Source organism: Eriocheir sinensis, unplaced genomic scaffold (assembly GCF_024679095.1).
Source record: "Eriocheir sinensis breed Jianghai 21 unplaced genomic scaffold, ASM2467909v1 Scaffold311, whole genome shotgun sequence".
Classification (NCBI taxonomy): domain Eukaryota; kingdom Metazoa; phylum Arthropoda; class Malacostraca; order Decapoda; family Varunidae; genus Eriocheir; species Eriocheir sinensis.
The window spans coordinates 152,995-166,156 of record NW_026111623.1 but is presented as its reverse complement, the minus strand read 5'-3'; the positions used below and the strand labels follow the sequence as shown (position 1 = coordinate 166,156).

At 42.4% G+C, this 13,162-nt stretch overlaps 1 long non-coding RNA gene across 4 annotated transcripts; it reads right to left on the bottom strand.

The window, feature by feature from the left end:
- Positions 1-11,417: 11,417 nt before the first annotated feature.
- On the bottom strand, positions 11,418-13,162 carry LOC126991628 (uncharacterized). Of its 4 annotated transcripts, none has more exons than XR_007745711.1 (3): positions 12,242-13,135; positions 12,028-12,081; positions 11,418-11,972 (listed from the first exon to the last, which is right to left on the bottom strand). It is a non-coding gene; the product is annotated as an uncharacterized LOC126991628 (long non-coding RNA). The 4 variants fall into 4 exon arrangements; XR_007745710.1 differs by having other exon boundaries at positions 12,215-13,131; XR_007745708.1 differs by lacking the exon at positions 11,418-11,972 and having other exon boundaries at positions 11,988-12,081; positions 12,215-13,162.

Genomic DNA, 13,162 nt, shown 5'->3' with positions numbered 1-13,162 from the left:
CACCTCGTTATTAAGGAGCAGATGATAGCACCTCGATATTGATGAGCAGATGAAAGCATATCGATATTGGGGAGTAGATGAAACCACCTTGATATAGAGGAGCAGATGAAAGCACCTTGATATTGAGGAGCAGATGAAAGCACCTTGATATTGAAGAGCAGATGAAAGCACATTGATATTGAGGAGCAGATGAAAGCACCTTGATATTGAGGAGCAGATGAAAGCACCTTGATATTGAGGAGCAGATGAAAACACCTCGGTACCGACGAGCAGATGAAAGAACATAGATATTGAGGAGCAGATGAAAGCACTTTTATATTGAGGAGCAGATGAAAGCACCTTGATATTGATGAGCAGACTAAAGCACATCGATATTGAGAAGCAGATGAAACCCTCTCGATTTTGAGGAGCAGATGAAAGCACACTGATATTGATGAGGAGATAAAAGCACCTTGATATTGAGGAGCAGATGAAACCAACTCGATATTGAGGAGCAGATGATAGCACATTAATATTGAGGAGAAGATAAAAGCACATTGATATTGAGGAGCAGAGGAAAGCACCTTGATATTGAGGAGCAGATGATAGCTCCTCGATATTGATGAGCAGATGAAAGCACATCGGTATTGGGGAGCAGATGATAGCACCTCGATATTAATGAGCAGATGAAAGCACATCGATATTGAGGAGCAGATTAAAGCACCTCGATATTGAGGAGCAGGTGAAAGCACATCGATATTGAGGAGCAGATGATAGCACATTGATACTGAGGAGCAGATAAAAGCAACTTGATATTGAGGAGTAGTAGAAAGCACCTAGATACTGAGGAGCAGATGAAAGCACCTTGATAATGAGGAGCAGATGAAAACACCTTGATATTGAGGAGCAGATGAAAACAGTCATTATTGAGGAGCAGATGAAAGCACCACGTTATTGAGGAGCAGATGATAGCACCTCGATATTGATGAGCAGATGAAAGCATATCGTTTTTGAGGAGCAGATGATAGCACCTCGATATTAATGAGCAGATGAAAGCACATCGATATTGAGGAGCAGATGAAAGCACCTAGATATTGAGGAGAAGATGAAAGCACCTCGATATTAATGAGCAGATGAAAGCACATCGATATTGAGGAGCAGATGAAAGCACCTAGATATTGAGGAGAAGATGAAAGCACCTCGATATTAATGAGCAGATGAAAGCACATCGATATTGAGGAGCAGATGAAAGCACCTAGATATTGAGGAGAAGATGAAAGCACCTCGATATTAATGAGCATATGAAAGCACATCGATATTGAGGAGCAAGTGAAAGCACCTAGATATTGAGGAGCAATTGAAAGCACCTTGTTATTGAAGAGCAGGTGAAAGCACCCTGATATTGAGGAGTACTCGAAAGCACATCGATATTGACGAGCAGACGAAAGCACATCGGTATTGAGGAGCAGATGAAAGCAGCTTGATATTGAGAAGCAGATGAAAGCACCTCGATATTGAGGAGCAGGTGAAAGCACATCGATTTTGAGAAGCAGATGAAAGCACCTTGATATGGAGAAGCAGATGAAAGCAGCTCGATATTGAGGAGCTGGTGAAAGCACATCGATATTGATGAACAGATGAAAGCACCTCGATTTTGAGGAGCAGATGAAACCACCTCAATATTGAGGAGCTGATGAAAGCACTTCGATATTGAGGTGCAGATGAAAGCACACCGATATTGAGGATCAGATGAAAGCACCTTGATATTAAGGAGCAGATAAAAGCACCTTGATATTGAGGAGCAAGTGAAAGCACCTCGATATTGAGGAGCAGATGATAGGACCTCGATATTGAGGAGCAGATGAAAGCACATCGGTATTGGGGAGCAGATGATAGCACCTCGATATTGATGAGCAGATGATAGCACCTCGATATTGATGACCAGATGAAAGCACATCGGTATTGGTGAGCAGATGATAGAACCTTGATATTGAGGAGCAGATGATAGCACCTTGATATTGAGGAGCAAGTGAAAGCACCTCGATATAGTGAAGCAGATGAAAGCACATCGATATTGAGGAGCAGATGATAGGACCTCGATATTGATGAGCAGATGAAAGCACATCGGTATTGGGGAGCAGATGATAGCACCTCGATATTGATGAGCAGATGATAGCACCTCGATATTGATGAGCAGATGAAAGCAAATCGGTATTGGTGAGCAGATGAAAGAACCTTGATATTGAGGAGCAGATGATAGCACCTCGATACTGATGAGCAGATGAAAGCACATCGGTATTGGGGAGCAGATGATAGCACCTCGATATTGTTGAGCAGATGATAGGATCTCGATATTGATGAGCAGATGAAAGCACATCGGTATTGGGGAGCAGATGAAAGCACATCGATATTGATGAGCAGATGAAAGCACATCGGTATTGGGGAGTAGATGAAAGCACATCGATATTGAAGAGCAGATGAAAGCACATCAGTATTGGGGAGCAGATGAAAGCACATCGATATTGAGGAGCAGATGATAGGACCTCGATATTGATGAGCAGATGAAAGCACATCGGTATTGGGGAGCAGATGATAGCACCTCGATATTGATGAGCAGATGATAGCACCTCGATATTGATGAGCAGATGAAAGCAAATCGGTATTGGTGAGCAGATGATAGCACCTTGATATTGAGGAGCAGATGACAGCACCTCGATATTGATGAGCAGATGAAAGCACATCGGTATTGGGGAGCAGATGATAGCACCTCGATATTGATGAGCGGATGAAAGCACATCAATATTGAGGATACGATGGAAGCACATCGATATTGAGGAGCAGATTAAAGCACCTCGATATTGAGGAGCAGGTGAATGCACATCGATATTGAGGAGCAGATGAAAGCATATCGGTACGGAGGAACAGATGATATCACCTTGATACGGAGGAGCAGATGAAAGTAACTTGATATTGAGGAGCAGTAAAAAGAACCTCGATACTGAGGAGCAGATGTAAGCACATATATATTGAGGAGCAGATGAAGCCACCTTGATATTGAAGAGCAGATGAAAGCACCTCGTTATTAAGGAGCAGATGATAGCACCTCGATATTGATGAGCAGATGAAAGCACATCGATATTGGGGAGCAGATGACAGCACCTCCATATAAAAGAGCAGATGAAAGAGCATCGATGTTGATGAGCAGATGAAAGCACATCGATATTGAGGAGCAGATGAAAGCACCTTTATATTAAGGAGCAGATGAAAGCAACTTGATAATGAGGAGCATTTGAAAGCACATCGATATTGAGGAGCAGATGAAACCACCTTGATATTGAGGAGCAGATGAAAGTACCTTGATATAGAGGAGCAGATGAAAGCACCTCAATATTGAGGAGCAGATGAAAGCACCTTGATATTGAGGAGCAGATGAAAGCACCTTGATATTGAGGAGCAGATGAAAGCACCTTGATATTGAAGAGCAGATGAAAGCACCTTGATATTGAGGAGCAGATGAAAACACCTCGGTACCGAGGAGAAGGTGAAAGAACATAGATATTGAGGAGCAGATGAAAGCACTTTTATATTGAGGAGCAGATGAAAGCACCTTGATATTGATGAGCAGACTAAAGCACATCGATATTGAGAAGCAGATGAAACCCTCTCGATTTTGAGGAGCAGATGAAAGCACACTGATTTTGATGAGGAGATAAAAGCACCTTGATATTGAGGAGCAGATGAAACCAACTTGATATTGAGGAGCAGATGATAGCACATTAATATTGAGGAGAAGATAAAAGCACATTGATATTGAGGAGCAGAGGAAAGCAGCTTGATATTGAGGAGCAGATGATAGCTCCTCGATATTGATGAGCAGATGAAAGCACATCGGTATTGGGGAGCAGATGATAGCACCTCGATATTTATGAGCAGATGAAAGCACATCGATATTGAGGAGCAGATTAAAGCACCTCGATATTGAGGAGCAGGTGAAAGCACATCGATATTGAGGAGCAGATGATAGCACATTGATACTGAGGAGCAGATAAAAGCAACTTGATATTGAGGAGTAGTAGAAAGCACCTAGATACTGAGGAGCTCATTAATATTGAGGTGCTATCATCTGCTCCTCAATATCGAGGTGCTATCACCTGCTCCTCAATATCGAGGTGCTTTCATCTGATCCTCAATATCGAGGATCTAACATGTGCTCCTCAATATCCAGGTGCTTTCATCTGCTCTTCATTATCTATTTGCTTTCATCTCCTCCTCAATATCGAGGTGCTTTCATCTGCCTCTCAATATCGAGGTGCTTTCATCTGCTCCTCAATATAGATGTGCTTTCATCTGCTCCTCAATATCAAGGTGCTTTTATCTGCTCCTCAATATCGATGTGCTTTCATCTGCTCCTCAATATCGAGTAGCTTTCATCTGCTCCTCAATATCGAGGTGCTTTCATCTGCTCCTCAATATCGAGGTGCTTTCATCTGCTCCTCAATATCGAGGTGCTTTCATCTGCTCCTCAATATCGAGGTGCTTTCATCTGCTCCTCAATATCAAGGTGCTTTCATCTGCTCCTCAATATCGAGGTGCTTTCATGTTCCTCAATATCGAAGGTGCTTTCATCTGCTCCTCAATATCGAGGTGCTTTCATCTGCTCCTCAATATCAAGGTGCTTTCATCTGCTCCTCAATATCGAGGTGCTTTCATCTGCTCATCAATATCGAGGTGCTTTCATCTGCTCCTCAATATCGAGGTGCTTTCATCTGCTCCTCAATATCAAGGTGCTTTCATCTGCGTCTCAATATCGAGGTGCTTTCATCTGCTCCTCAATATCGAGGTGCTTTCATCTGCTCCTCAATATCGAGTTGCTTTCATCTGCTCCTCAATATCGAGGTGCTTTCATCTGCTCCTCAATATCGAGGTGCTTTCATCTGCTCCTCAATATCGAGGTGCTTTCATCTGCTCCTCAATATCAAGGTGCTTTCATCTGCTCCTCAATATCGAGGTGCTTTCATCTGCTCCTCAATATCGAGGTGCTTTCATCTGCTCCTCAATATCGAGGTGCTTTCATCTGCTCCTCAATATCAAGGTGCTTTCATCTGCTCCTCAATATCGAGGTGCTTTCATCTGCTCCTCAATATCGAGGTGCTTTCATCTGCTCCTCAATATCGAGGTGCTTTCATCTGCTCCTCAATATCGATGTGCTTTCATCTGCTCCTCAATACTCATGTGCTTTAATCTGCTCCTCAATATCGAGGTGCTTTCATCTGCTCCTCAATATCGAGGTGCTTTCATCTGCTCATCAATATCGAGGTGCTTTCATCTGCTCCTCAATATCGAGGTGCTTTCATCTGCTCCTCAATATCGAGGTGCTTTCATCTGCTCCTCAATATCGAGGTGCTTTCATCTGCTCCTCAATATCGAGGTGCTTTCATCTGCTCCTCAATATCGAGGTGCTTTCATCTGCTCCTCAATATCGAGGTGCTTTCATCTGCTCCTCAATATCGATGTGCTTTCATCTGCTCATCAATATCGAGGTGCTTTCATCTGCTCCTCAATATCGAGGTGCTTTCATCTGCTCCTCAATATCAAGGTGCTTTCATCTGCTCCTCAATATCGAGGTGCTTTCATCTGCTCCTCAATATCAAGTGCTTTGATCTGCTCCTTAATATCGAGGTGCTTTCATCTGCTCCTCAATATCGATGTGCTTTCATCTGCTCCTCAATATCGAGGTGCTTTCATCTGCTCATCAATATCGAGGTGCTATCATCTGCTCCTCAATATCGATGTGCTTTCATCTGCTCCTCAATATCGAGGTGCTTTCATCTGCTCCTCAATATCGAGGTGCTTTCATCTGCTCCTCAATATCGAGGTGCTTTCATCTGCTCCTCAATATCGAGGTGCTTTCATCTGCTCCTCAATATCAAGGTGCTTTCATCTGCTCCTCAATATCGAGGTGCTTTCATCTGCTCCTCAATATCGAGGTGCTTTCATCTGCTCCTCAATATCGAGGTGCTTTCATCTGCTCCTCAATATCGATGTGCTTTCATCTGTTCCTCAATATCGAGGTGCTTTCATCTGCTCCTCAATATCGAGGTGCTTTCATCTGCTCCTCAATATCGATGTGCTTTCATCTGCTCCTCAATATCGAGGTGCTTTCATCTGCTCCTCAATATCGATGTGCTTTCATCTGTTTCTCAATATCGAGGTGCTTTCATCTGGTCCTCAATTTCAAGGTGTTTTCATCTGCTCCTCAATATCGAGGTGCTTTCATCTGCTCCTCAATATCGAGGTGCTTTCATCTGCTCCTCAATATCGAGGTGCTTTCATCTGCTCCTCAATATCAAGGTGCTTTCATCTGCTCATCAATATCGAGGTGCTATCATCTGCTCTTCAATATCGATGTGCTTTCATCTGCTCTTCAATATCGGGGTGCTATCATTTGCTCCTCAATATCGATGTGTTTTCATTTGCTCCTCAATATGAAGCTGCTTTCATCTGGTCATCAATATCGAGGTGCTATCATCTGCTCCTCAATATCGATGTGCTTTCATCTGTTCCTCAATATCGAGGTGCTTTCATCTGCTCCTCAATATCAAGCTGCTTTCATCTGCTCATCAATATGGAGGTGGTATCATGTGCTCTTCAATATCGAGGTGTCATGTGCTCCTTAATATCAAACTGCTTTCATATGTTCCTCAATATCGAGGTGCTTTCATCTGCTCCTCAATATCAAGGTGCTTTCATCTGCTCCTCAATATCGAGGTGCTTTCATCTGCTCCTCAATATCAAGGTGCTATCATGTGCTCGTCAATAACGAGATGCTTTCATCTGATCATCAATATCGAGGTGCTTTCATCTGCTCCTCAATATCGAGGTGCATTCATCTGCTCCTCAATATCAAGGTGCTATCATGTGCTCGTAAATAACGAGGTGCTTTCATCTGCTCCTCAATATCGAGGTGTTTTCATCTGCTCCTCAATATCGAGGTGCTTTCATCTGCTCCTCAATATCGAGGTGCTTTTATCTGCTCCTCAATATCGAGGTGCTTTCATCTGCTCCTCAATATCGAGGTGCTTTCATCTGCTCCTCAATATCAAGGTGCTTTCATCTGCTCCTCAATATCGAGGTGCTTTCATCTGCTCCTCAATATCGAGGTGCTTTCATCTGCTCCTCAATATCGAGGTGCTTTCATCTGCTCCTCAATATCAAGGTGCTATCATGTGCTCCTCAATATCGAGGTGCTTTCATCTGCTGCTCAATATCGAGGTGCTTTCATCTGCTCCTCAATAGCGAGGTGCTTTCATCTGCTCCTCAATATCGATGTGCTTTAATCTGCTCCTCAATATCGAGGTGCTTTCACCTGCTTTCCAGTATCGATATGCTTTCACCTGCTCCTTAATATCGAGGTGCTTTCATCTGCTCATCAATTTCGAGGTGCTATCATCTGCTCCCCAATATCGATTTGCTTTCATTTGCTCATCAATATCTAGGTGATATTATCTGCTCCTTAATATCGAGGTGCATTCATCTGCTAATCAATATGGAGCTGTTTACATCTGCTCCTCATTACCAAGGTGCTTTCATCTGCTCCTCAATATGAAGGTGCTTTCATCTGCTCCTCAATATTGCTGTGCTTTCATCTGCTCATCAATATCGAGATGCTTTCATCTGCTCCTCAATATTAAGGTGCTTTCATCTGCTCCTCAATATCAAGGTGCTTTCATCTGCTCCTCAGTATTAAGGTGCTTTCATCTGCTCCTCAATATCAAGGTGCTTTCATCTGCTCCTCAATAAAAAGGTGCTTCATCTGCTCCTCAATATCGATGTGCTTTCATCTGCTCCTCAATATCGAGGTACTTTCATCTGCTCTTAAATATCGAGGTGCTATCATCTGCTCCTCAATATCGATGTTCTTTCATCTGCTCCTGAATATCGAGGTGGTATCATGTGCTCCTCAATATCGAGAGGCTTTCATCTGTTCCTCAATATCGAGTTGCTTTCATCTGCTCCTCAATATCGAGGTGGTATCATGTGCTCCTCAATATCAAGGTGCTTTCATCTCCTCCTTAATATCGAGTTGCTTTCATCTGCTCCTCAATATCGAGGTTCTATCATGTGCTCGTCAATATCGAGGTGCTTTCATCTGCTCCTCAATATCGATGTGCTTTCATCTGTTCCTCAATTTGGAGGTGCTTTCATCTGCTCCTCAATATCGAGGTGCTTGCATCTGCTCCTCAATATCGATGTGCTTTCATCTGCTCCTCAATATCGAGGTGCTTTCATCTGCTCCTCAGTATCAAGATGCTTTCATCTGCTCCTCAATATCGATGTGCTTTCAGCTGGTCCTCAATATAGAGGTGCATTCATCTGCTCCTCATTATCGGTGTGCTTTAATCTGTTTCTCTATATCGAGGTGCTTTCATCTGCTCCTCAATATCGAGGTGCTTTCATCAGCTCCTCAATATCAAGGTGCTTTCATCTGCTCCTCAATATCGATGTGCTTTCATCTGCTCCTCAATATCGAAGTGCCACTCTAATACAGGAGATTGGCAGGGCGAGTAGAAGTAAAAATGTCAGCGTAATGGGGGACTTAATTATAGGAATGTAGACTGGGAAGACCTAGTGTTTGACCTGGAAGTAGAGGATTTTCTTGAAGTTACACAAGATAACTTGATAAGCAGGCAGTTACTGAGCCTACCAGAGGGGATAACATATTAGACTTAGTCCCAACAAATAATGGAAACTTCCTACATGAGCTAGATGTGGGCGGAGATATAGAAATAGTGACCACAAAACGGTTCGTTTTAGCTTTGACTGGGCATTATCCCGCGAACCAAACCCAGTGTAAGTGCCAGATTTTAGACGAGCAAATTACGAGGGGCTTCGAAGACATCTTGAAGGGATATACTGGGGTAATTTAGGGATACATGAGAGCCAGGAGAACCAAGTAGAAATGTGTTACAATAATCTAGTTAGAGTAATAGCAGAGGGGCAAGGACAGCATATACCACAGCGAACACTTAAAAAAGAAAACTATGATCCTAAGTGGATGACTCGTGGACTAAAACACGAGATAGTGTTAAAGAAGGGAGTGTATCAGTAAATAACGAATGGTGAGACACATCTCAGGGGCCGGTATGTTGAACTATCTAGATTAGTGAAGAAAAACACCAGGATAGCAAAAAGGAATTATGAGATCAAAGCTACAAATGAGGCGAAAAGTAAGACTAAGGGCTTCTTTCAGATGTATAGAACAAAAACACGGGAGAAAATTGGACCGCTGTAAACAAACACAGGGGAGCTAGTAGAAAATTACGAGAATATGAGCACATTGTTGAACGACTACTTCCTTTCAGTATTCACACAAGAGGATCAAATGACTATTCCGGGAAGGGTTCAGGAGTACGAGGGCGGGTATGGCGATAAATTGAGGGATATAATCATTACCAGGCAAATAGTTCAGGATGAGATAGATAAGCTTAAGAAGAACAAGTCGCCAGGTCCTGACGGGATATTTCCGAGGGTATTAAAGGAATTAGGTGATGTACTCAGTGACCCACTAACCGACATCTTTAAGATGTCGGTAAACACTGGCTATGTGCCCAGCTTATGGAAAGTAGCTAATGTGACGCCGATTTTCAAAAAGGGGGACAGGTCGGCTGCTTCAAACTATCGCCAATTAGCTTAACATCGGTTATAGGCAAGATGCTGGAGTCCATAATAGCCAGGAACATTCGGGAGCATCTAGAGAAGCACTGCTTAATTCATGACTCGCAGCATGGGATCACGAAAGGTAGGTCATGCCTCACTAATGTCTTGTCCCTCTACAGTAAAGTATTTGAGGCGGAAGACAGAGATGAAAACTATGATGTAATCTATCTTGATTTTAGTAAAGCGTTTGACAAAGTTCCTCACCAACGACTGTTGCTTAAATTACAGGCTCACAGTGTAGAGGATAAGGTTTTGAACTGGGTCAAGGCGTGGCTTAGCAATAGGAAGCAAAGAGTGCAAATCAATGGTAAAATATCTGACTGGGGATGTGTTACGAGTGGGGTCTCACAAGGTTCGGTATTAGGTCCACTCTTTTTTATTATTTATATCAATGATTTAGATACAGGAATTAGTAGTGATGTCAGTAAATTTGCAGATTATACCAAGATCGGTAGTGTAATTGAGTCGGATCAGGACGCTAGTATTCTCCAGGATGAACTAAACAGATTGTATGACTGGGCGGATAAATTGCAGATGGAGTTCAATGTAGGGAAGTGCAGTATTCTGAGTGTAGGTAGGAACAACCCCTCTCACAACTATTGCTTAAATGACACTCTCATAAGCAGGTCTGGGTGCGAGAGAGATTTAGGGGTCTTAGTGAGCTCTGATCTCCGTCCAAGGGCACAATGCATTCAAGCTAGAAATCGAGCAAATAGGGTACTGGGATTTATTTCAAGGAGCGTAAGCAACAGAAGCGCCGAAGTCTTCCTCAAACTATATTTAGCATTAGTTAGACCTCATCTTGACTATGCGGTTCAGTTCTGGTCACCTTACTATAGAATGGATATCAAAATGTTAGAATCAGTGCAGAGGAGGATGACTAAGATGATTCAGGGATTGAGAAACTTGCCATACGAGGAAAAACTCAAACAGTTAAACTTGCATTCTCTAGAAAGGCGAAGGGTGCGTGGAGACATGATCGAGGTTTATAAATGGATGAAGGGCTTTAATAAGGGAGATATTTATAAGGTTTTGTTGGTAAGAGAACCGGGTAGGACACGAAGTAATGGGTTTAAACTGGATAAATTCAGATTTAACAGGGACATAGGCAAAAATTTGTTTACCAACAGGGTTGTGAATGAGTGGAATAGGCTTAGCAGTCATGTGGTGAGTGCCAATACAATTGTCACATTCAAAAATAGATTAGATAAATTCATGGACAGTGATACTAGGTGGGGTTAGATACACGGGAGTTTAGGGTCAAGGGAACTGCCTTGTATAGGCCTACCAGCCTCTTGCAGATTCCAACGTTCTTATGTTCTTATGTTATCTGACTGGCGAGATGTCAAAACCGGTGTTCCACAGGGGTCGATGTTGGGACCTGTTCTGTTTTTAGTGTACGTAAATGACATTGACGAGGGGCTATCGTGTAAAATATCGAAATTTGCCAACGATACAAACATAGCCAGCAGAGTCACTACGACAACGGATAAAGAACACTTCCAAGCTGATCTCGATCGTTTGAGCAGTCCTAGTAGCTAAATTATATTGTTTGTTATAGGGTTGTTTATTTATTTATTTATTATGTTGTTTTAATTTGTTTTATTTTGTTTTGTTTTTGTTTTGTCTTGTTTTGCTTTGTTTACTTTGTTCTTTTTTTTCTTTTCCTTTTCTTTTCTTTTCTCTTGATGTTTTCTTTTCTTTTCTCATGATGTCTTCTTTTCTCTTCTTTGTGTTGGTGTTGCTGGCTGTGGATGAGCCTCCTCCTCCCCAGAAGACTCACCCGTCACCCGCCCTGCGGCCCCAGGGGCCGAAAGCTCGATGACTTTTTAGTTATTTTCTTGATATTGTAATTTCATTTTCTTTTCTCGATGATTTAATTTCCTTTCTCTATCCTCTATCTTGACTGTGTGGGTTAGCCTCCTTCTCCCCAGAGGAGATTCACCCGTCACCCACCCTGCGGCCCCAGGGGCCGAAAGGTGGATGACTTTTCTGTTTTCCTTTTCTTGATGTTTCTATCATCCTTTCTGGTGTTCCTGGGTCTGAACGAGCCTCTTTCCTCCCAGAAGAGACTCGCCCATAATTTTGTGATGTTGGTTTGGGCCGAAAGGTGGATGATTCTTTTCATTTCCATTTTCATTTTTCTCGTGTTACTTCTCTGTATTTTCCTTCCGGTGTTACTTCACATTTCTTCTTCTTGTGTTATTTATCTTCAAATTCCTTCTTCTTGTGTTACTCTTTTCAAATTCCTTCTTCTGTGTAACTCTTTTCAATACCTTCTTCTGTGTTACTCTTTTCAAATTCCTTCTTCTGTGTAACTCTTTTCAATACCTTCTTCTGTGTTACTCTTTTCAATACCTTCTTCTGTGTAACTCTTTTCAATACCTTCTTCTGTGTAACTTTTCAATACCTTCTTCTTTGTAACTCTTTTCAATACCTTCTTCTGTGTAACTCTTTTCAATACCTTCTTCTGTGTAACTCTTTTCAATACCTTCTTCTGTGCTACTCTTTTCAATACCTTCTTCTGTGTTACTCTTTTCAATACCTTCTTCTGTGTTACTCTTTTCAATACCTTCTTCTGTGTTACTCTTTTCAATACCTTCTTCTGTGTTACTCTTTTCAATACCTTCTTCTGTGTAACTCTTTTCAAATTCCTTTTTCTTGTGGAACTCTTTTCAAATTCCCTCTTCTTGTGTTACTCTTTTCAAATTCCTTTTTCTTGTGTTACTCTTTTCAACTTCCTTCTTCTTGTGTTACTTCATATGCCTTCTTCTTGTGTTACTTCTCTTCATTTTCCTTCTTCTGGTGTTCCCTTCTTCCCCTTCCTTCTCTCGGTGTTTCCATGTCGTCTTTTCCTGGTTTTGTATGTTGGAACGCGTTAGTCTCCTTCTCCCCAGAGAAGACCCGCCATACCAACATACAAGACGCTTTAAACAAAGCAAAACAAGACAAATTTTTTTTGGATTTTTTGTTTATGTATTTTTTTTTGGATTTTTCGTTTTTTATCGTAGTTGGCATGACACTTGCCTTGCTTAGGGGAATTGTACCTCCCCATGCGTCGAACCTTCCATTGGAACGTGTCATTAACGCGTCGTCTGGCTAATAAGAGGTCAGTAACTGCATGTCTTGCTGCCACTTCAAGCCCCCCCAGCCCCCGGACCCTCTGGATCTCCGACACCTCCGTGGACGCTCCGGGGGAGCTGAGGCGCCCTGCCGGAGCCCTGAGCCCTGCGACGCTCGCCAGGAAGGCCTGTTCCGTTACTTTACTTCCCTGATTTGCTCACCACGGCCTTCGCCTTTGCTGTCCTTCATCTTTCACCTTTGATTAGATAGTTAGTGTAGCTTATCACAAACAGCCTCGTAAGGACCAGCAGGCCTGCTGTTGTTTGTTCTCTCTTTGTGTTTCTTTGTTCCTCCTCCTCCTCCTTTAAAAAGAAAAAAAAAAACAGACCTCGTGGTTGCCTTA